We start from the raw sequence: 22,975 nt of genomic DNA on the forward strand, positions 1-22,975 counted from the left end.
GGATTCAATTTCCTCTATACCCGGTGGCAGCTACGAAACAAACTGCACCAGTTAAAAAAGGTTCACAATGCACAATAAGTGCAGACATTTTATAGCAGGTACTTGTATTTTGTTCAGTGAATTTATTACAGTAAAAGTAAAGTAAAGTACATTTAGGAAAGAAGAAAAAATAGAAAAGGAACACTTTTACCATTGGTTGTAAATTTCTGTATAGTCTGCATCCGCGCACGAAAAGAAATGCACCTACTGCAATATGTGTATACTAAAAATATCCTGCACAAAATACAAGCTACATAAACATTTAAAGATATTGCACAAACAGCACAACATACATCTGTGCATAGTGGTTGTCAGGGCTGCTCAAATGGAAGACATGTATAAGTAATCTTCTTGTTCTCTTATTTTTATTATTGTAGCTTTATATCTAAAGATTATTTAACACAGTGCTGTGGAAATATTTCCATGGAGAGGGCAGCATTTATGTTATAACTGTGTTCCTAGGTCAAATACTAATGAAAAGCTTATGTCATCCAGCAGAGTCAAAGAAGCTGTTCTGGAAGCTGGGGACCACAAAAACACGTTGAAAAGTGACATCATGCAAGCCACCATTTGGACAGCCCTGAAACAGGTATCATGCAATTGACCTTAGAAATGGACACTATGGGCCTGATTCTTTATGGTACTTAAATTAAGAAGTTTCTTATTTAAGTCTCCTGGACAAAACCATGTTACAATGCAAGGGGTGCAAATTAGTTTTTTGTTTTGCACATAAGTTAAAATCTGGCTGTTTTTTAATGTTTTTTACTAAGGGTTCTACATTGCACAGCCGGCGGGCCCTCGCATTGCCCCCTTAATACCGGCAATGTGACTGTTGCAATTTTAAGTGATGACAATCACACTGCTGGCATTTTCTCTTGTTGGCATTTATAGCAGTCCTGTAGGGATATGTTCTCTGTCAATTATATGGTAAGTCAGTATTTCCTTCATGTCAGGATTGTAATGATCACCATTTTAGTGTTGCTATAACTGTTGTTGGAATTCTTGTAATCTGCATTTAGTACCCCAGGTGTACCAGTTCCCTGCTTGCCTTCTGACCTTCCTTAGGGCTGCAATTCTGTACTGTGATTGCATGCCTGTGTACCAGTTCTTGGCTTACTACCTGCTCCAGATACTTCTGTTTATTCCATGCATTCCTGCTCCTACCTCGGCTCTGCCGACATCTCTCCCACTCTCTTGTTAGGCTTTGGGGCAGACCAGAGGGCCAACGACCTGAGAGTTCTTGGCAGTGAAGCCCATCCTGCCTTGCGGAAGTTCTTGGTGAAAACGAAGGGGCTCTTTAGACATCGCACCTGTGACAAAACATCAAACATATCAATATCTCCATCTTGAACATTGCTGTATATCTTTTCTTTCTCATTGTTTCTTTTTGTATTTGTAGATGATATTTTTCTTTTCTTTCTTTGCTTTTTTTTTCTTTATAAACAGGTCCATATATTTATTTTCTTCTCTTTTTTACATATTTATATTAGTCAATCAACATATAGCTCATCCCTTCTCAGTCATGATTGTATGTATAGCCTGTACCTTTATCTCCTTAATTTTTAATGACCGTACCAATTCAAACCCACTTGCGTTGCCTCATTGCCTGCACCTATGTGAAAAAAAGTACTCAAATGTGTTGACTCCTTCCATGATGCGCTCAATCTAGCTTTCAATATGCTTGTGAAATGATATTTTATGACCTATCTTGTGAATTAATAAAGGGTCTTGAATCGGGTCTCTTTTATTTATTTTTTATTTCTGACTGAACAATTTGCTTATCCTCATAGATACAAAGAATGCCAGCAAAAATACTGGCCATATTAATGTTGGACTAGCACAAGCTTTGGTGGATGTCAATCTGTTTAAGCAACTCTGATTGGTCATCTGGTATCCTGGTCTGAATTGAGTCTTCTAGTCAAGCAGCTTCTGGTCTGGTAAGTGAACCAGCTTTTGCACTGTGTCAATCTCTATGCTCAAGAATGTCAGCACCGTTGTTGGGCCTACTAGTTTATCTGGTGCTGGCAGCACCCTGAAATCTGTAGCAATACCATGAACACATGTCACCATCTCAACACACATTGAGGACCCTGCAGGGCCTGCAAACAGAAAATCATCCAAGTAGTGGCACACAATCTAATTACCTGACTCAGGACTTAATGATGCATTCTATTAATGAACAGAATGCTTTAAATAACTTACAAGATAATATGTAACCCATGGAAAGTCATTTAGCCACAAGGTAGTGCCCTTCATATTCACAGCCAGCAAATGGAAACAACAAGGATGTTTTGGGAGCAACTGAAATGGTACCTCTATATCTGCTCTCCCCATTAACACCCCCTTCTGCAAGGATTTATCAAAAGAAGTATATACGACTTTGTATAAATCAGGGTCAATAACATAATTACAGTTAAGAGTACACTATTGTGGGGGTTGTTGTGTGTGCGCTACATACACATTTTTCTCCACCTAATAAAACTAGAAAAAGGGTGGTGCTTGAAAGGGGTATGAGCACTTTCCTGACTTCAAAGATAACCATAGATCAATATCTTTACAACCCCATGACATAGCTGGGTGTATCGCTTTCCTCTGCCTAAATGCTAAATGCTAAAAGCCCTCCAAAATCTCTACATGCCTCTAAATAGTTTGTATACAGTTAAAGAATGCTGAATGTTCCTGAGGAATCTTCTCCTCTATAATGATAGCTATAGCCATGAATGCCTGTAACCAATTCCAGAAAGTCTTTGGCAATTGATTCGTAGACTACTCTTCAACTCTACCATCAATTTTCCTCTCCGTTTTCACAGCCACATTCTTAAATGCTGGCAGCAATGTGACATTCTCTATGTACTCCGCTTTTCCAATGCAAGCCCAAGGGCAAAGCCAAGCATGCATACTCCCCCTTGTAATTATCTCTGGGACTTGCCTCCTTGGTGTCTGACTCTCATCTCTCTCATAAACAGGCTCATTTCTAGTATCCTGCTGACCTCACCATATGAGATTACCAGCCTCCTGGAACAACCGCCACTCCGGACACTTCTCCTCCAAACTAGCTCTCATTGCCTCTTTTATCGTCTCCCAGCTTGATTCGGCTCCTTCAGGCATTCCTTTTTTCAGAATGAGCTTTAGACATAAATCAGCAGTGTCCTTTACTATACATATATATATATATATATATATATATATATATATATATATACTTTCTATACCATGCATTTTTGGCCTGAGATGCTAAGTAAACACTAAAGGCACAAGCAGATATCCTCCACAGCCCACCCTAAAACCCCTCCTAAAAGATGCTAGAATGTTATGGCTATGTAAAGTGCATTATCTATACTTTTAAGTTAATACACTGAGGAGGTTAGCATTTGCCCCTTCAGCTATACCGGCATATACTGAACACAACTACATGCTAGTAATCTCGAGTCAACTCTAGACCAAGTATACAGGTATATTACTAAAATGTTAATTATTTATCTATTTAGTTTAATTGTACATATTAAAACTATTCCTATTGCTAATATGTATCCTTCAGTTGCTCGTACTACAAAGAGGAATACATGCTTTTCCCTGCCCACACTGCCCTGCCTAATCCTGTATTTATCCTTGGATTACACAGCATCACTACAAGCCTGTGCATGTTTAATCATATTAAACTACTGTCTTCTACTGCACCATAATATTTGTTATGCAGCCCCACCAATGCAAGTTTCACTTATTTGTTGTTGTTTTACTGTGCAGATGTTTCCACCAAGAATTCTGCACCTTTCCGTAACAGGTTAGAGGATGTCTGGAGCTCCTACTTTGGAAAGATGAGGTTGCCTGGGCCTTGTAATGCAATTCTGACCACTCCTGTTTGTCAGTGTTAGGTGTGGGATTGGCTTATCACACCTGACAACCTAAAAATTTAAATCAGTATGAAAAAGTTCAATTAACATGCAATATTAGCAAATGTAATGTATATAGGCACCGCATGGTGTAAAATTCATGTACTAAATTAGTGTTGTGTGCAGCCAAAATGTTCTATTACCAATATATTATATAAAAAAAAAAATCTAAAAAATATGTCTGAAATATATGTTGTGGCAAACAAAGCAAAACATAAAGCAGCACAAAGGTAAACGCATGTATAGCATAGAACACTACTGCAAATAAGTGAACACTTGGCATGTGTGGTATGACACAAATGTAAATGATGTGAACATTAAATCTAATTGTCCAGAAATTATAATACACTGCCCACAATGTCCTCGTCAAAAATGTTGTACCCAAACTCCTTGTAAATTAAAATCTACACTACTTATTATTATTATTATTACAATTTATTTATACAGCGCCACTAATTCCGCAGCGCTGTACAGAGAACTCACTCACATCAGTCCCTGCACCATTGGGGCTTACAGTCTAAATTCCCTAACACACACACAACACACACAGACACAGACAGACTAGGGTAAATTTTTTGTTAGCAGCCAATTAACCAACCAACCAACCAGTATGTTTTTGGAGTGTAGGAGGAAACCGGAGCACCTGGAGGAAACCCACGCAAACATGGGGAGAACCTACAAGCTCCTCACAGATAAGGTCATGGTCGGGAATTGAACTCATGACCCCAGTGCTGTAAGGCAGGAGTGCTAACCACTTAGCCACCGTGCTTACACATGTAAACCAATAAAATAATGACACGGACACCGACTTAAAGTTTGGAAGAAGGTCACAGCTTATTTATAATTGACAAAGATTATCTTTGTCAATTATCCTTATCTATTGGCTGGTACTAATTTGAGGCAACTGAGTAATTATACCCACTTGAACTCAACAGCGTTATGCTCTTACTAGGCAGCCAAGAGGTCCTCCTTACAGGAAAACCAAAGAGTCTGATGACTTTGAGGGAGACAGTGACCCGTGACCAAACTGTGTAAACACTGTATGCTAACTGAAAGCTGACTGCAATGCTCTCCTACCAACAGCCGTGATCCTTTAACAGACTCACGGCCCGCCATCCCTGGAACTCACTAGAATCTCCAATTTCGAATCCAGCTGGTCAATAAATATCCTAAGCCCCTCTGCTGTTAAATGCACCCCGTTTCATCTAAAAAGGTGCCCTTTATCAACTTTTATTAAGGAAGGTGGCAGGAGGAATTTTGGATCTCCACGACAAGCGAGGTATGATGTTGGACTAGCAGATCTTAATTGCTGGCCACTGTGACTGAATCTGATTCAAGTCTTCCCGAATTCATATAATTAGGCCAAGGGATTTACCTTTACCCACATCATTGCCACCTAAGTGGAAAAGCACAATGTCGGGAATGCCGCTAATGGACAATTCCTGGGTTAAGAGGGGGATGAGTGCTGACCATTTCATACCTTGTTTACCCAACCACCAGATGTAAACGGGGTGAGAAAAATGTGACCAATTACGTGGCAAATTATGTTTTGCTGGTCAAAATATGTATGAATGGCCTATGACCCATATCTGTATCTTCTTGTTGGCTGAACATAGGACAAAAGATATAGGGCCTGATTCATTAAGGAAAGTTAAGCAAAAGTAAGCAAGTAAGGTAAAACCATGTTGCATTGGAGGGGAAGGTAAATTTAAAATGTGATGGCAGATTTATACTTGGGGTAGGGCATGTCCTAGATCAACTTTAAATTTCAACTTTAAATATCAAGTATTTGTGTGCTACATCAAAAAACAGCCAGTATTTAACTTATGTGCAAAATATTAAACACATTTGCACTGGTTGGGTACGCTTTACCTATTACCAGTATTCCGACATGGAAAAGCCCTACAAAGAAAATCCGAAATTATGAAAAACTGATTGGAAAATAAACAGACTTACCTTCAACCTGATGCTGGACATCTTCGATGAAAGCACCATGCTAACAGCAAGAGATTCCGATTGAACAATTGCTTGGCACTGCAGGCTGACGTCATCGCGATGTCTGTCAATATAAATTCAAAGCGGCAATGTCGGGATAAGTGTTTAACCTTAGGGGTCCCCACATTGCCGCTTTAAATTTTTCATAAAAACGATTACCACTGCATTTGCACACCTTGCATTGCTACATGGAAACTTGAGTAAGAAAATTTACTCAATTTTTTGCTTAACTTTCCTTAATGAATCAGGCCCATAGAGCTAAATCAACAAATGTACCCAGACGGTTAATACATGACTGTGTTCAGCTGGAATAATAAACAAGGCACATGTACGAACAGCAGTAATTGGAAGTCATTTTACGCTTCTGCAAACTTTAGCGAGCCCCTCCTTACTAGAGGGCACCACCAAATGTAAAGGAACCTGAGGCAGGCTTCGGAAACCAACCGGGGTACCCTCTTCATATCAGAGTGCCATAAGGTAACAGTGGGAAACACCCATGCTGAGCAATTTGGCACCTGGGCAGGGATCCAAAGAAAGGTAAAAACCCAAAAAACCCCAGAAGCACACCATTAATCAGGCCTTGGTCCAGGGAGAAAAATGGGAAAAATCCCTTTGTGCCCCTGCTAAATAAGGCAAGCAGCAAAGCCTTGGGTTACTCCCTGAAAGGAGAGAGAGAAAGTAAAGCAAGAAAGGCACGGCGGGGATGTTGGGGTGATGCTACTCTACGCATCAGGCGGAATGTATTTCTTATAGGTATGCAATCAGGGTCAGGGAGCGCTTTAGGAGAGCATTACATTGGAATTTCGTCAATAGTGATTTATATAAGTGGATTACTAACTCTTCACCTTGTGGCCGTACCCTTGCAAATTCTGTACAGAGTAAAACTGGGGATATAGTCTAGTCATGTAGTGTAGACAAAGATAACCAATGACCCCAACCAGATTGTTCCGTCTTAGATTTTGTTATCTTGCAGTGGATAAGTGTCTGCTGGATCACCATGTGTCTAGCTAGAAAAGCTATGCTTTTAGCTATTCTGGAGTGGGTTACTAGCTTGCTAACTCTAAACGTGCCATGATAAGCCATAGAAAAAGCCGTGCTGAATAACAATATTTCATAAGGGTCTGCAGTAATCTCAGGCAAGGATACAATGAGTTTTGATAAAGTTTGTTGGTCTATCAGCCGACGGTTATCACTTAATGCTGGATGTATATTAGCCCATCCCTTAAGTGCTTTGGAAATAATGAATGATTTGGTGGGGTCATGGGTATTATTTATTTTGAACATGTACGAGATGCCTGCCAACATGGAGGCCATTTTTTACTTAGTCACACCATCTTTGTATCGTTACCACATAAAGTCTGCCATAGAAGCGATCTGACCTGATGTGCCGCTGAATAGCAACGTCTGATCACCCAACCAACGCTGCCATGAAAAATTATAGGTCTTTCTAGTAGATGGGGCCAATGATGCCTCTGCTAGACCCATTATATCGGCTTAACTATCTTCCAAACATAAGGAGAACAGGTTAATTCGGTTATGTTGCACATGCAGGTACATAGTTCTAAAGTGTTGCCAATTAAAATGAGAAAGTGCGTCAGCCAGCTCGTTGTCCACACCAGGAATGTAATGTGCCTGAAAATTGATGTCGAAATCCAGGCACCTAAAGACCAGAATCAGCAGCAAGTTAATTGCTAGGCGAAAAAAGGCACTCTGGCAGTTAATAGCCAGAACCACACCAAGGTTGTCACACCAAAAGATCACGTTTCAGCCGCGCAAGTGAGAGGCCCACAATTCCAAAGCCACTATTATGGAAAACAGTTCTAAAGTCAGTAGATTATGTACAAGACCAATAATCCACCGTGATTGTGGCAAAGGGCAGCACATCACTCCTCTTCAAAGAAAGCACCAAAACCCTTGGCCCTGGTGGCATCCGTGTGCAAGTCCTTAATTTTGTTAGAAATTTGAGAGCCATATCCGAATCCCATTGAAGGAAAGTTATCCATACATGCAAATCCCCCCTAATCTCCTCGTTCAAGTGAATGTGCGCGTGTGGATGATGCAGACCAGCTGTGGCTAATTGAAGCTTTCTACAGAAAACCCTACCCATTCGTATGACCCGGAAGGACAAATTTAAAGAGCCAAGCAGCAATTGAACTCGATGCAAAGTAATAGAAAGGGTAGAAAGAGCGACAACAACCACTCAGTGGGACACCCATGACGTGAACCAGAGATTGGGCAGCATAAAGCGTGTTAGCACAACAAGAAGAATCAGGCGAGCCTACTAATAAAAAAATCATCCATGTAGTGTTCTATACCATGGTGGCCATTCCTGCCTGCACGCACCAATAAAGAAAGGAGCTGAAGGACTCGAAGTATGCGCACGAGACCAAACAGCCCATAGGAAGACACCTATGTATGTAGTATACACCTGCTATTTTGAAGCAAATGAATTTAAATGAGTCAAGGTGTAGGGGAAGCAGCCTAAATGCTGATTCTATATCTTATTTTGCCATTAGGGCTCCGCTGCGGAATTCTCTAACTAGAGTCCAGACATCATCAAAAAATTGATATGTTACAGAACTAAAATATGGGTCAAAAGCATTGTTCACAGACTTGCCCACGGGATGGGATATGTGTTGTAGTAAACAATATTTACCCGCAGTCTTTTTGGGCACTATACCGACTGGAGAAATTATTATATTAGGTACGGGTGGAGAGGGTAATGAATCCACCATGCGTTGCATGCTAACCTCATTTTGAATCTTTTCTGTGTGGCTACAGATATGCGGAATGGAGATTCTTTGCAGCAGCCACAGCCACCCCACAACTGATGGGGAGACGGAAATCGACACAAAAAAACTCATGGAGGAAGGAGGCCTGGGATGCATTGGGAGAGCCACTTATAGAGTAAGTGTAAATTGATGGGGGAATGGGTCTTAGTCAGTACCTCCTGAGTTACCTCACCCTGTGCCGGTGCTGGCATTGTTGTTTGGGCAGTCTTTAACAGGATGAGCTCCGCGGCAGTTTGAACAAGCATGGCGGTATTTACAGTTGTCTCCTCTGCAGCAGAAGGTAAAGCTTTGTCTCCCCAGAACTGGAAACCTTACCAAGGGGGCTTCATGTCCTGAAGTCAAATGTGGGCGGTTAAGCGCCATCCAGATTTCTACATCCTTAAAGGCTAACGGGATGAAAGGCTGGCCGTGAACTTTTCCCCTAAACCACTCATCAGAGATACGCCAAGTGCCCCGGACGATCACAAACCAACATTTCATTTATCAAGTGTAGATATTTCCAAAAGTCTATGATGGCATAAGGTCTTGTTTCAAGATAACATGCAGAGAAAACGCAGTACCCTGTCAGCCATTTCGCAAAATACTAAGCCTCTTCCCCTATGCCTCCTTTTGCTCGTGCTGTTGATAAGTCTCTTTTGGTTGATACTGCCAGGTCAAACATATCTACATAAAAAGCCCTTTAAATTTTGTCCCTGACACTAGGTCGTATACCAGACAGCAGGGCCGTGTTTTCACACCATTCCATCGGGCCCCATGGTGGCACAGGATGGAATTGTGTTATCAGGGCCTTTCTTCTATTGCTACCCCTGAAATCAATATTTAAAATTGTAATTAACTTGTGATGGCCCTGATCAGAAGAAGAGGAGGGATCACTGGTTGTAGAAATAGGTGGGCTAGGAGTGTGTGTGCTGCAAATGATAGAACCTTCATATTCACCAGCGGTGCCTGGGGCCGCCTGACTAACCGAAACTGTGTCATGATCCCCTGTTGCTGGTTGAGCCGTCTCAGGCATGAGAGGCATGGATATTTGGGTGATCTCATCTGTGTGATGCTGATGATGAGAAGGCGAAGGAAGCTGAACCTGTTGGTCTGGTCAAGAAGAGATATTAAACTTTTTGAGGAGACACAAGCATGAAGTTGGGGTCTGAGGCAGGGATGCTGAGAAGTGAAGGGTGGAAAGTTGAGCTGCGGTTAAAAATCCTAAGGTAGCAAGGCTAGTGTTCCTGTTATATTGTAGATGAGAAGGATTAAACTGGGTTTTCATGCAAGAATGCGCAGATAACTTGGGAAAAGAAGGTCTGGGATATGAGTGTTCTTATCGCCCTGAAGGAGGAGCCGACCAAGTATGTTCCTCCAGAGGCACGATATTGTGATCTATAGGGGAGGTACAGTAGTGAGCACGTTGGTACCGTAGCACCTGGAACTGACTGCTGTAATGCAGTGCAGGAAAAAGGCCAGGTATCCGCCATGTCTGAGCCACTATAAGTTTGTCTATTTGTGGGAGGAGGTACTATACCCTGGTGATGTGGCACATCAAAATGACTTGTGGTTACCACCCCAGTGTTTCTACCATCTGATGGGAAACTGGGTGAGAAGAGGTACCAGATGTGCCCAGTGAATCTAATAAAAAAAAGCAGAGGGGAAGTATTGGGAGCGGGGGTCACGAAGAAGTGGAAATGTATTGGGCATATGCCTCTTAGAACTAATTAAACAGCGTAATGGTGGCAAAAGGGGAGGGGGGTATTATGTTGACTTGACAATTGAAGTTGGTTTGAGGACTGGTGTACAGCAGAATGCTGGAAAGCAGAGGGGGTGCCCACTCTGTTGTTATCCCCTATGTATACACTTTGTCTTCAGGACTTCCTATAAATACAATATCTCTTCCCAGGAGCATCACAGAAAGATAATTTCACATTCACTAATCAGGGTATGAGTTCAGTTACATACAGTATATCTGTACAGTTACTATATATAATTGTCACACCTAACTTCTAACTAGCTTTAAACACTGAATTTAGAGTGGCACAGAGATAACTCAAAATATGAAATATGAAGAAAGAGATTTTGAAGTCTTATATTTTATATATAAACACATAGGTCCTGTTTGATGGATGCTTACAGTTTGTGTTATTTGAATCTGTATAGAGTCCCTGTGTCTGCCTGGAAACCACTGAGTAATACCTTTTTGCTTATTGGCAAGAGTAACACCTTTCAATACTAATATCCCTCTGTTGTTTTTTTTTCTTAAAAATCTTTATTAGTATAGTTATCCTAGATTGATGGCATGAGGGAAACTGGGTTATCAGATTGAAGTCCCCAGGCATAGTTTTAATGATCCCCACCCAACCCCCTGGGGTTTACTGGCCACAAAGTCATATCTTTACATACATGTTTTAATTGAGCCTCCAGCAAGACACCTTCCAACTTTGGAGATAGCATGGGGACTGACTAACTTGTCATTGCCCAAGCCATTCTTTTATAGGTTCCCCCTGGAAATATACCACATCTTGGTCCACTGTTCACTCAGCTGGAACCTGGTGCTCAGATGGTTACAGACTAAACTCTGATTCCTCAGTTGATCCTGTCCCTTTTGTTGCAGCTACTAGATATACTAGAGTATCACTTTCCCTCTCCTCTGGCAAACTGACAAGTGTGCTTGATTCCCTTTTATGTTGGGCCTCCAGTATGACATCCATCCATTGTAGTTCATAATAGTATACCACATTCCATCATATATAGCACCGTTCCACCCAAACAATACTGCTCACTCAAGTGACAGCCGGATCACAAGAGAGTTTTGCCAATGCGTAGATGCTAATTCCACTTAATGCTAACTTTCAGAGATGACCTTAGTGCTGTAATTGTTCATAGAGCTAAGGTTGCACTTCTTGTAGCTCTGATTGGGTGGATTTCACTACAGGAAGTGCAACATTTCCTCTGTAACCATTGACAATGTAAAGGTTGCCTGTAACTAAGTCAAGCACTTGTCTGGGTATAAAGGCTGTGACATTTAAACAATGCTCAATTGGTATTAAGCTGCCTAATGTGTGCCAGGAAAACATTCCTCACATCATTACACCATCCTGCACTGCTGACACAAGACAGGTTGAATTCATGGATTCATGTTGTTTACATTGAATTCTGACCCTGCCATCTGTATGTTGCTGCAAAAATTGAGATCCATCAGATCAGGTAACATTTTTTCAATCTTCAGCTGTCCAGTTTTGGTAAGCCTGTGTCCACTGTAGCTTCAGTTTCCTGTTTTTAACTGGCAGGAGTGGAACCCGGTGTGGTCTTCTGCTGCTGTGGTCCATCCACTTCAAGGTTTGATGTGCTGTGCATTCAGAGATGCTCTTCTGCTTTTCACTGTTGTTATGCATGGTTATTTGTGTTATTGCTGCCTTCCCATCAGCTTACACCAGTCTGGCCATTCTCATCTGGCTTCTCTCATTAACAAGGTGTTTTTGCCCAAAGAACTGCTACTCATTTTTGTTGTGCACACCATTATCTGTAAACTCTAGAGGCTGCTGTGTGTGAAATTCCTAGGAGATTAGCAGCTTCTGAGATATTTAAAACACCCTGCCTAGCACCGTGACAAGTGGAATCCACCAATGCCACCTTGAGTTCCTGGAAGGTCAAGACCCTTCAACCTATAAATGAAGACCTTAATACTGTAACTGTGTATCTTTGTGATGTCACTGCTTTTTGCAACTGTACTGTATATAAATTGTTCATGTCTGGTTTTGGAAATAAGAGCGTTCTGATAGAAGCTTGTGTTAACAAACGCATGCGTATGCATACCAAAATTTTCCTTGTAATTTATTTTGCAAATAAAACCTTTGTGCTTTGGAACCACAGGGATCACATCCGTCACTCTTTATTGCAAATGTTAGATACAGACATAACACTATTAAAGAATAGTTTCTCTGGGAATCTGCAGGCTCAGGCTACAGACAGGGTTAAGTCTGCACACTCTTCCACACACACAGCTCAGGAACAGAGGTAAAACACCTGGGTATAATTACTTAATGGAACAGCTAGTGTAGTTCTTGGGAAGCTTAAATAGCTGGACTTGTGCTGTGGGTGGTGCAACAAATGCCAGTCAGTGTCCAGTTAGGGGACTATCTGTTAAGTTAGCATTAGGGTCGCATGACTTTGTAAATATTTTTGGTGTGATTGCTGAAACTACTGCAGTAGCTGTTCATTCCATCCTGACAAGTCTGAATGAAACAGCAAAGTAGTTCAGCTATTGTAACAAGGGGAGATATTTAGCTGGCAATCTGCAGAGAAAGGATGCAAGCAGAGTAACACAGATGTGCAGCAGTGCATCTAGTTTAAAGATAAACATTTGTGTGCCAAAATAATTTTACAGAATCCGATTTAACTTACATGGATTGAAAGTGCCTTCTCCAACAGCTACAGGGCCTGTCTGCAGTAAGACTAGTCAAACAGAAGCAGCTGATGGGAACTCCCCTTCAAAGGGAAGGTGGGAGCGTTACCTGACTATCAAGCTAATGTTGTGGGAGGAGTGTCAGGTATAAAAACCTGTTTGTTTCATTGTTCTGTGTGACCGATGCTAGAGAAGCTGGCTGGTGTCTTGAGAGCTGGTCTCTGTTTATTTAGTATTTAGGGTCACAAAAAAACTGAATGAAATCTTTATGTTGTCAAATACTTTACCGTCCTGACATTAAAATAAAGTAAAAAGGAAGAATTTGTTCACGTGTGGTTCCCCAGAAGTGTGCTCTTTCCACAAGTGATGGCACAAGTAGAATGCTCAAGGAAGCAAGTTTCCGCTACCCAACCTGCGTAGATGCTAACAAGGAGGAAGTTTTGACAACCCTAATGCATGTGTCCACTGCACAGCAGAGCAGCAAGCTCAGGTGCTACGAGTTGCAGAGGCACAGGAGGAAAACACAAAGCTCTAAAGGGAAGAGTTAGTCCAGTTGAGGCATGACAGAAATGTACCACCTGATTTGATTCTTTAGAAAATTTCACCCGGTGTTGATAAAGAAGCATATCTGATCCTTTGAAAGAGCTGCAAAAAAGGCAAAATGACCTCCTGAAGTTGGTGTTGAGAGGCTGGCGCATATCTGATTGGCGAAGCTCAGTGAGCTTATATGAATCTGAATGAAGACCGTGCCTCTTACTATCTGTTTCTAAAGTCTGACATATTGACTCGTATTGGTGTTTCAGGGCCAGGCCGGGCCAAGCGCTATCACGATGGGACTATGATAAAGTCAAACCATTCAGAGCACAATTGGCTGAGCTTTCCAAACATTTTGAAAAATGACTGCAGCCTGAGGAGAATTCACCTACCAGGTTTATTGAAATTTTGGGGATAGATCACTGCATCCGGGAGCTTGACTGCAGCCTGCAAAGGTGGGTGCTGCAATAAGTCCCACACACTTATGAAGAGCTTGCCACAGTGGTGGAGAGGTTTTATGCGTTACAGAAAATGGCCAAAGCACTTCCGTTTGTGCCAAAGCTGATGCTATGTCAAATGCCAGGTTTGACAATCCTTGCTACAGGGCCCAATGGCAAAACTGCTACGGATAGAGGGTCGGTTACAAAAGGGTCTAATCCGAAGTTTTTCAAATGTGGTGAGTTAAAGAACTAAAAGATCACATGGACTGTTCTGTTGCCCATGCTCTGCCTGCTTTCTCAAGCTGTGCAACATTTTTGGTGGTGGTGACAGGGAGAGGTATTTAATATGTAATTTATTTTCAACTATAAGAGAATAGTTGTTCTCCAAAGTAAAAAGTAAACATGAAAGAAAAATGTAGTAAGATTTTAATCTTGACATATCCCTCCCTATAGGATATACCTTGACGTATTCCCTTGGGATATATCTTGACGTATTCCCAATGAGTCAATGAGTCACCCTTTGGTGGGTGCTTGAGGATGGGTTGAGTACGTGACCTCGACTACAACAACACCGACAATGACTTACCCGACTGGAGAAGTGCGAAGCCCTCAATTACAAAACACTGGTAAGCCGAAGCTTTGAAATGACTAGCTGCCACAATCGCGAGGAATGAAGAAGCCAGCACCCAGAAGTCACGTGACTTTCTGGGATGATACTATTATTAGGGGTGTTAAGAAAGTAATGCAAGGAGGCGGCGGATGTAGAAAGTAGAAGCCTTTCTATAAATGATTGTACATCCACTGCCTCCTAGCATTACAGCCTTTACACCCATAATAATAGTAAAATCCCAGAGAATCACATGACTTTCTGTCTGCCAGATTCTTCATTCCTCACGATTGTGGCAGCTAGTCATTTCAAACCTTCGGGCTTCCCAATGTTTTGTCATTGAGAGCTTTGCACTTCTCCAGTCGGATAAGCCAGCGTTGGTGTTGTGGTAGTCACGTTAATGACTACCACTAGTGAGAATAAGTGACTAGGAGAAACAAGGATGGCAACAAGCCTAGTCATGACAGATCCCTCCCCTTCACATCTTCACCCTCAGTAACGCTCTTTAATGGCTCTGTTCTGCTGTGCAGTTCTGATTTTAGCGAACACTAAATGAGTGACAAAAATTCCCATAAACCTATTAAAAAGTCAAGTGGAGCTCAGTTTTGAAAACATGAAAACATAAATATTGATGGCGGGTGAAGGAAGCCAGAGTTTACATAAATTTTTACATAACGAGTATTAGCCTTGTGTGGAAGGCGAAGGGGTGCTAGGCCCTGGAAACACCTGTTTTTACTGGTAATAGGGCTTTTCACTATTTGATAAATCGATAGGTCCGGCTTTCATTATGCAAGACATTAGTGGCAGTTTTCAAAGTGTAATGTGAACAATTGCCATGTTTGTTATGTTCAAAAATATGGTTTGCAATATATTTTCATTTGTGTTTCTGCATTTAATTAAACAAAATACATTTGCTATTTGCAGCATTTTAACACTCTGGGGCTCATGGTGATTTGGGTCTATGCCCATTTGTAAAATATGCAGATTTACAGTGTGTATGCGCACATTTTTAGCTATTAAAACAAATGTTGAAAACTTTTAAGTAATGACTGATTGGTTTGGAAGAGGTAGTTGCTCCTCCCTGATCCATGATGTTGCCTATTTAAGCGACTTCAGATTTTATATTCACCACACCCTTTAAATCCACCACCACACCCATGAGGACCATCACCTTTGAACAGTAACTACATAGCACAGTATTGTGGAAAGAAGATGTCACCTTTTCCATGCAACATTTTAAGGGCAGAGGTTTACCAGGTAATTGGGACTTCCCAACCATGGTGGGGAGCAGCAAAAATGTTCAAGATTTCCTTCTATAATTATGTTCAACTTGCTAATTCTCGCTGGTTGCTGAAGGAGCAACAAAGCCTTATCCTTGTGGGGTAGCCAAATCTGGACGGGTAATTAGCTAAAGTTGTGTAATTAGTGCAGCACATGCATAGACATGAGTGACAACCAGGCCCGGCGCTCCCATTAGGCAAGGTTAGGCACTTGCCTAGGGCGCCGGGCTCTGGAGGGCACCACAGAACTGGAAATTAATTTTAAAACTGTGCGGCGACCGCTGACCATACCTGTCACGGCCGCCGCACAGCATTCAGATGCATGGGAAGGGGGGGGGGGGGAGAGGCTATTGCTCACCACCGCCGCCTCTCTGCTCCGTCTCCTCCCCTCCACTCACTGACACTAGTGAGTGGAGGGGAGGAGACGGAGCAGAGAGGCGGCGGTGGTGAGACAAGGTAAGAAAAGACGGGGGGAGAGGGCGCCGATTTTTGCCTAGGGCGCCATGGACCCTAGCACCGGCCCTGGTGACAACCCATTCAATCAGGTAAATCAGACAAAGATATTCACACTTTTTAGCAGCCTGAGTTTTGCTTCTTTGGGGAAAATAACCCTTCTTATTTTAAAATGACTATATCCCTGTTAAAACAAAAAAAAATTTCCTTATTATAAAAGCACTAGAAATCTATACAAAAAAAATGCACACATAAAGAGTGAGTGGCCAATTGATTTTACATGTGTACTGTATAGATTTGCAAAGCGCTGTGCTCCAGTTTTTTGTCCGTACAATTGGAATACAGCAAATGGGCCACAAGAGTCACAGTACATTAGAATGCAAGTTTGTATTTACATTTTAGTACAACTTTCACAATAGGCTTACAAACTAATATTAGTTACATTTTATTTTATTTTTATAGTTAGCTATGATGGGAATCAGAACATTAATCGTATATAAGTGTGTCCATGACCTAGTGACCAGTTCCTTATCAGATGACAACCTGTTCAAATGTTTTTACTTTTAATTAATTTTATGAGCATGTAGTAAAGCTGTGTTGGTGGTTTCTTATTAGATTTAGGAGAACTGGTAATAAAAGGATTACTCATTTACTAAATGTACTCAACGCTTAGTGCACACCAGGTTCTATATTAAATAAAGTGTGGCTCCTAAAGACTTTTCAAAAATTCCTTTTCTGTCCTTGAAAGACTTGTTTTCAAGTGAGAAACAAAAGGGCAACATTTATGAAAACTTGCAATACTAAAAAATCCTTGCAAAATATTGTAAAAAAAAGTATACGCATTAGATGCAGCACACTTAGATTTATAAATGCTACATTTTTTTCTCCAGCTTTGGATTTTGGTTTTAAAAATCGAAGCACCAGTATTTTCAAATTGTCGGAACACATGTTTAAAAATATTCATATAACTAACCCAATTTATTTTTCGTAAATGTGCCCTGCAAAAGTGCTTTTCTCAGCAAAATGTGGATTACATTTTAGTAAGCAAAATTTACAGAATTTTTATCCAGTATATTTTCATGGCTGAAACCACTGACTGTAACAATAGCATTCAAAGATGACTGTTATACATTTGATTACGCTGAAACATGTACTCATTTCTCCTTTAGATTCTAACTTAAACTATTTTGCTATTATTAGAGATGCTCAGGCTCGGTTCCGCGAGAACCGAGCCCACCCGAACTTAGCAGATCCGAGTACCGAGCCGACTCGGTACTTTCGCGTACCCTCAGAATTGGAAAGGAGGCAAAACCTCATTGTTACATTGTCGGATCTCGCAAGTTTTGGATTCTAGTATTGCCCTCCACGGTGATCCAGTGCCATTTCACAGAGGGACACAGAACGGGTAGCAAGGTTCTTGGCAGTCTCTAGTGCAGTTGGGCAACGTCATAGGTAGAAAAGAAACACCTCTCTTATAAAGGTGAACGTTTATTGTAAAAAAACATAAAATTGCCAAGATGCTATTCAACCCCAAATACTACCAAGCATACCAGCATCAGCTAGTTCCCTTTTCTGAACTAGGTCTCAGCACCTGCAATCTACACTGTCATCATATTCACCCTCATCAGTGTGTCATCCTCAAGCAATACTAATTCATTCCCGCTGGAATCCACCATCACAGTCTGTGAACTTTGATGTAATTGCTGGTAATGGCCTTCCTCATGGAATTTATAGTTCATTTTATGGAATAGCTGTCACAATTTTTGAGCAATTCTTGTACACCAGACCAAATGTCAAAATGTTGTGCAGCCTCATCTGCATCATGGGTGTCTTGGGGAAGCTAAGTTTTTTCCTTGCAGCAATATCCAGAGAAACTGAACGAGGAGTTTGGGTGTAGTTTGCAGGTGCTGGGATCTAGCTGAGAGAAGGGAGGTAGCTGATGCTGGACTGCTTGTTGTTATTTTTTAGCATAAGTTTCTGATTTTCACAAAAGCTTTCCATGAACTTGCTTCAAATGGCGTAACATGGATGAGGTTCGTAGATGGTTAAGGTCCCTACCTCTACTGACTGTGGCTTTACAATGCTACAAATGGCTAGACAACTGTTGTCAGGATTTGTGTAAAAATAATTCCGCTCATAAGAGGTGGATTTTTTGGTCTGATGCCCAGGTATGACAATGGCCTTCTTCTTATCACTGGCAAGAACTGCTTCCACTGGTGCATGACTTGCCACAGTAGAGTTCATTAACAGCACTGTTTGCTTGGGTGCCTTAAGCCCATTGTTAGCTTGTTTTGTGGGGGCCCAAACAAACCAAGCACTTCAGCCACAAAAGTGGCACTGCTTGTCGCTGGAGTGCTTGCTTTGTTAAACTGTGCATGTCCTTTCCAATATCTTACATAAGGATGGGTGGGAGGGCCCAAGGACAATTTCATCTTGCACCACTTTTCTTTTCTACCACTGCTGTGTTTCAGGTATCTATAATTTCAGGTATCTGTATTTCAGGTACCTATAATTTCAGGTATCACTGTGTTCCTAGCATCTCTGTGTCACCTGGTCCTGATTCTGTCTCCCAAACCATGCGGCTTCCTCTCTCCCTGCCACCATGCTGATACTATAAACAGAGACTATTAGCCCAGCCCCCCCTCCCGTGCCACTCCCCTCTTCCCTGCCTGTCTCTGTCATCATCATCATCTATTTATATAGTGCCACTAATTACGCAGCGCTGTACAGAGATCTCATGTCAGTCCCTTCCCCATTGGAGTTTACAGTCTAAATTCATACACACACAGACAGAGAAACTAGGGTCAAGTTATTAGCAGCCAATTAACGTATTAGTATGTTTTTGAAGTGTGGGAGGAAACCGGAGCACCCGTAGGAAACCCACAGAAACACTAGGAGAACATACTAACTCCACACAGATAAAGCCATGGTTGGGAAATGAAATCATGACCCCAGTGCTGTGAGGCAGAAGTGCTAACCACTAAGCCTCTGTGCTGCTCTGTCTGTTCGTAATATCCTCCGTGTGTCTTTCGGTACACAGTCCTGGTGTCAGACAGTGGTGGATCTCTTGGGAGGTATTCGGTCGAGAAATTCATATCCTTATTTGAATGACAGTCCGGTGGAGTCAAGTGGTATCTATGTAATTAACAAATTCTGTTTTAGGTTTTCTCTCTGTGCAGGTTATACCATATTTTCAGACATGGTCAATTACTTATTGCGTCCCCCAATGACTTCACACCCACCTGCCATTAGACCACTTCCCAAGCTACTGTATTATGAGAGGACAAGCAGCATGGTGGCTTAGTGGTTAGTACTTCTGCCTCAAAACACTGTGGTTAGGAGTTTGATTCCCGACCATGGCTTTATCTGTGTGGAGTTAGTATGTTTTCCCCGTGTTTGTGTGAGTTTCCTCAGGGTGCTCCAGTTTCCTCTTACAATTCCAAAACATACTAGTAAGTTAATTAGCTGCTATCAAATTGACCCTAGTCTGTCTGTGTGTGTGTGTGTGTGTGTGTGTTAGGGTATTTAGACTGTAAGCTCTATTGGGGCAGGGACTGATGTGAGTGCGTTCTCTGCACAGCTCTGCGGAATTACTGGCACTATATAAATAGATGATGATGGTTACACTTTTGTTAGACAAAAGGATTCACTGAATATTTATATTATACAAACACAAAGGGAATCAAAAAATGGGGTTACAGCACCGTTAATGCTTTCAGCATGGCAGCAAGTCTCACCTGAACAGTGCTATTCTCATATAATCATGTTCTACGTTTGCAATGTTGTGAAGTGTGCTATGATTTTACATTGAATATGCTGTATGTAAACCTGTATGAGAGGTGAGGTCCTTGTTGGTAACATTAATATATCCTAATATATCCTGGAGGCTACCAATTTTATACAAAGTCTTTGTTCACAATTAGATTTAGTATTTTGTGCTATATAGATAGGGAATACTTTACACTTTCTTGTTTTATTTCTCCTCACTACTTCCCTTGAGGGTGTCTGTCACTGCAACTCTTGCCACCTGCTTCACTCAGGTGTGAGCAGTTCCCATGGCAACCCTCCTCAGGCTGTTCAGGCCGGAGCACGCCTAATGTTCCTTTAGTCTTCCTTTATTAACCACTTCTGTCCTGGAGGCATCTTCATAGCTCTAAATTTATTCGTAGCTTAGGAATTTAAGAGGCCTGGGGCTCAAAGGACCTGTGACCTATTCTAAACTTCTCTTATTACCTACAATCCTTCAAAAGCCCAAAGAGGAACTTTTGATATGGATGACTGTCACGTTTCACTGTGAACTATAATGGCCACAACACTTTTCTCATATAACATACAATTTTTTTCAAATTTGTATTTAGGTTTAGGTGGCCAAGCCAAAGGCAAGAATCCTCACTTGCGTGTCTGTGAGTTCACACGTTCTCAGTAAACATAAGTGTCCATTTTTATTACATAATTGTTTTTGTATTTCTCAGTAAAATGTATAACAAGTTGAATTAAGGCAAACAAACCTAGCTAAGAGGAGTACATTGTGCACGTTACAGATAAGCGTTTATTTTTTTAAATATTTTAGAGTTGTGGATCTATGCCTCAACCCATAAGAGGTATATTGGTGAACTACTTTTATTATGTATTATTAGTGCTAGATGTAAAAGTTAATTTACCTCCCTAATATCCAGCCATGATCCCAAGTTGTAAAGACTTGTCCCTGAAAGTTCTTGTCTCTGGAAATATCCTTATTTTCAATGCTTAATACTGCCCAGTACAACTCTTATTATTATGTATATTTGTTTCATTTATCACTATCTATTCTTACTTGCAGGGCTTTATAACTTAACACATTTAAAATACCAAAATTGCTTTACAGTTAAGTTTAGTAAACATTGTATAATGGGTTTGTCGTGCATGATGGTCAGTACAGTGCATGATATGCCCATATGCATATTCTCAGAAGCAGTATCCCTGGACATATTTTGATAGTGCTCTGATGAAGTATTAATCCTGTCTGTAATTATATCAGTAGTTTTCAAATCTAGTCTTTGGTGCCCAAAAACTTAAGGCCCAAGACATATCTGATTGTCAGCACTGTCATCAGAAATAGCTCTGGGACTGTCAGTCAGCATGATATTGACTGCAGGCTATAGTGAACATAGCTTTCTTACTCATTATTTAACCACTTAATGACCAAAGCAGGGCCTGATTAAGGGGTCGGGCCGCCCCCATCTAATAGGCTTGTTGTAATACCCTTCACCTTTCACACCACACTAATGTGCTGTAGGTAAAAACAAATTTGTGCCTAATTTAAAATCTGTATTCTATCACCCCCCTCCCACCAATGTTTTAGAAACTCTGCTTCACTTGGTTTTTTAAAAGGGTTACGGAAATCTTTGTCACTCATTTGGTCTTCATTAAATTGAGAACTGTTCAGTAAAATGGAAGCATGAATGAACGCTACTGATGGTGAAGGTAGAGGGATGGCTGTTACACCAGCGCCTGTCACGGTTCTTGTTTCTCTTACTCGCTTAACCTCAAGCGCCTGCCTGAGGATGACACACAGCGCAAAAATTGAGTAACTTTGAACCTTGGCAAAACCATGTTGCTATGGTGCAAATGAGTTTTTTATATTGCACATGAATTAAATACTGGCTGTTTTTCATGTAGGATGCAAATACTTGATAGCTTTATTTTTACACTGACATTATAATTTGATCTAGGACATGCTCTACCCCAATTATAAATCTGTCCTTACATTTTAAATTTACCTCCCCCTGCAATGCAACATGGTTTTGCCAAGGTTCAAAGTTACTCATTTATTTTGTTTTACTTTCCTTAATGAATCAGGCCCATTGTCTTCAGCCTTTACCATGGGAATACAGCAAGCCTAAAAAAACCTTAAAACATTTTTCTTACATGTTTACTTTTTTACTTTGAAGAACAGTTTATTCCTCTCCCTAGCAAAATTATACACCCCCAAAAAGTGTTCAAAGTAAAGTATGCGAAGGAAAAGGTTGCAAAAATGGGAAGGTGCCAGACTATTTTCAGTTGACTAAAGGCACCAGACAGAAATGCCCACTTTTCCCCTACTCTGCATACACTCCCTATGTAGCCCATATTAAGGCAGAGTCTGATGTCCATGGACTACGGATAGAAAACCTGGAGGAGAAGCTAGGACTGTAGACATGGGGCTTTCCTTACAAGCATTGGAGAGTATTTCAGAAGCAGGATCATATTCTGCAGTTGTTGAGATGTCTGTATTTTTTTTCATAGATGATGGGTTATTGAGATGGACTAGAGGACATTGATCCACAATTCCATTTTGTTTGCTGGAAGATCAATGACTTGTCCAAATTGTCCCTATTGATTCTAGGGGCTAGATTTACTAAGCTGCGGGTTTGAAAAAGTGGGGATGTTGCCTATAGCAACCAATCAGATTCTAGCTTTCATTTATTTAGTACCTTCTACAACATGACAGCTAGAATCTGATTGGTTGCTATAGGCAACATCCCCACTTTTTCAAACCCGCAGCTTAGTAAATCTAGCCCTAGGTCACAAATTGAG

The 22,975-nt window shown here is 41.1% G+C and overlaps 1 protein-coding gene across 1 annotated transcript in view; it reads left to right on the forward strand.

The window, feature by feature from the left end:
- The window catches only part of EFNB1 (ephrin B1), a 189,429-nt gene extending 166,704 nt beyond the window's left edge, over nucleotides 1–22,725 (forward strand). Inside the window, exon 6 of the transcript XR_012678892.1 lies at nucleotides 22,710–22,725. The gene's annotated coding sequence lies outside the window, so the exon portion shown is untranslated. The remainder of the gene's footprint in view (nucleotides 1–22,709) is intronic.
- The last annotated feature ends 250 nt before the right edge of the window (nucleotides 22,726–22,975 follow it).

The sequence above is a fragment of the Mixophyes fleayi genome, chromosome 9 (assembly GCF_038048845.1).
Source record: "Mixophyes fleayi isolate aMixFle1 chromosome 9, aMixFle1.hap1, whole genome shotgun sequence".
Classification (NCBI taxonomy): Eukaryota; Metazoa; Chordata; class Amphibia; order Anura; family Limnodynastidae; genus Mixophyes; species Mixophyes fleayi.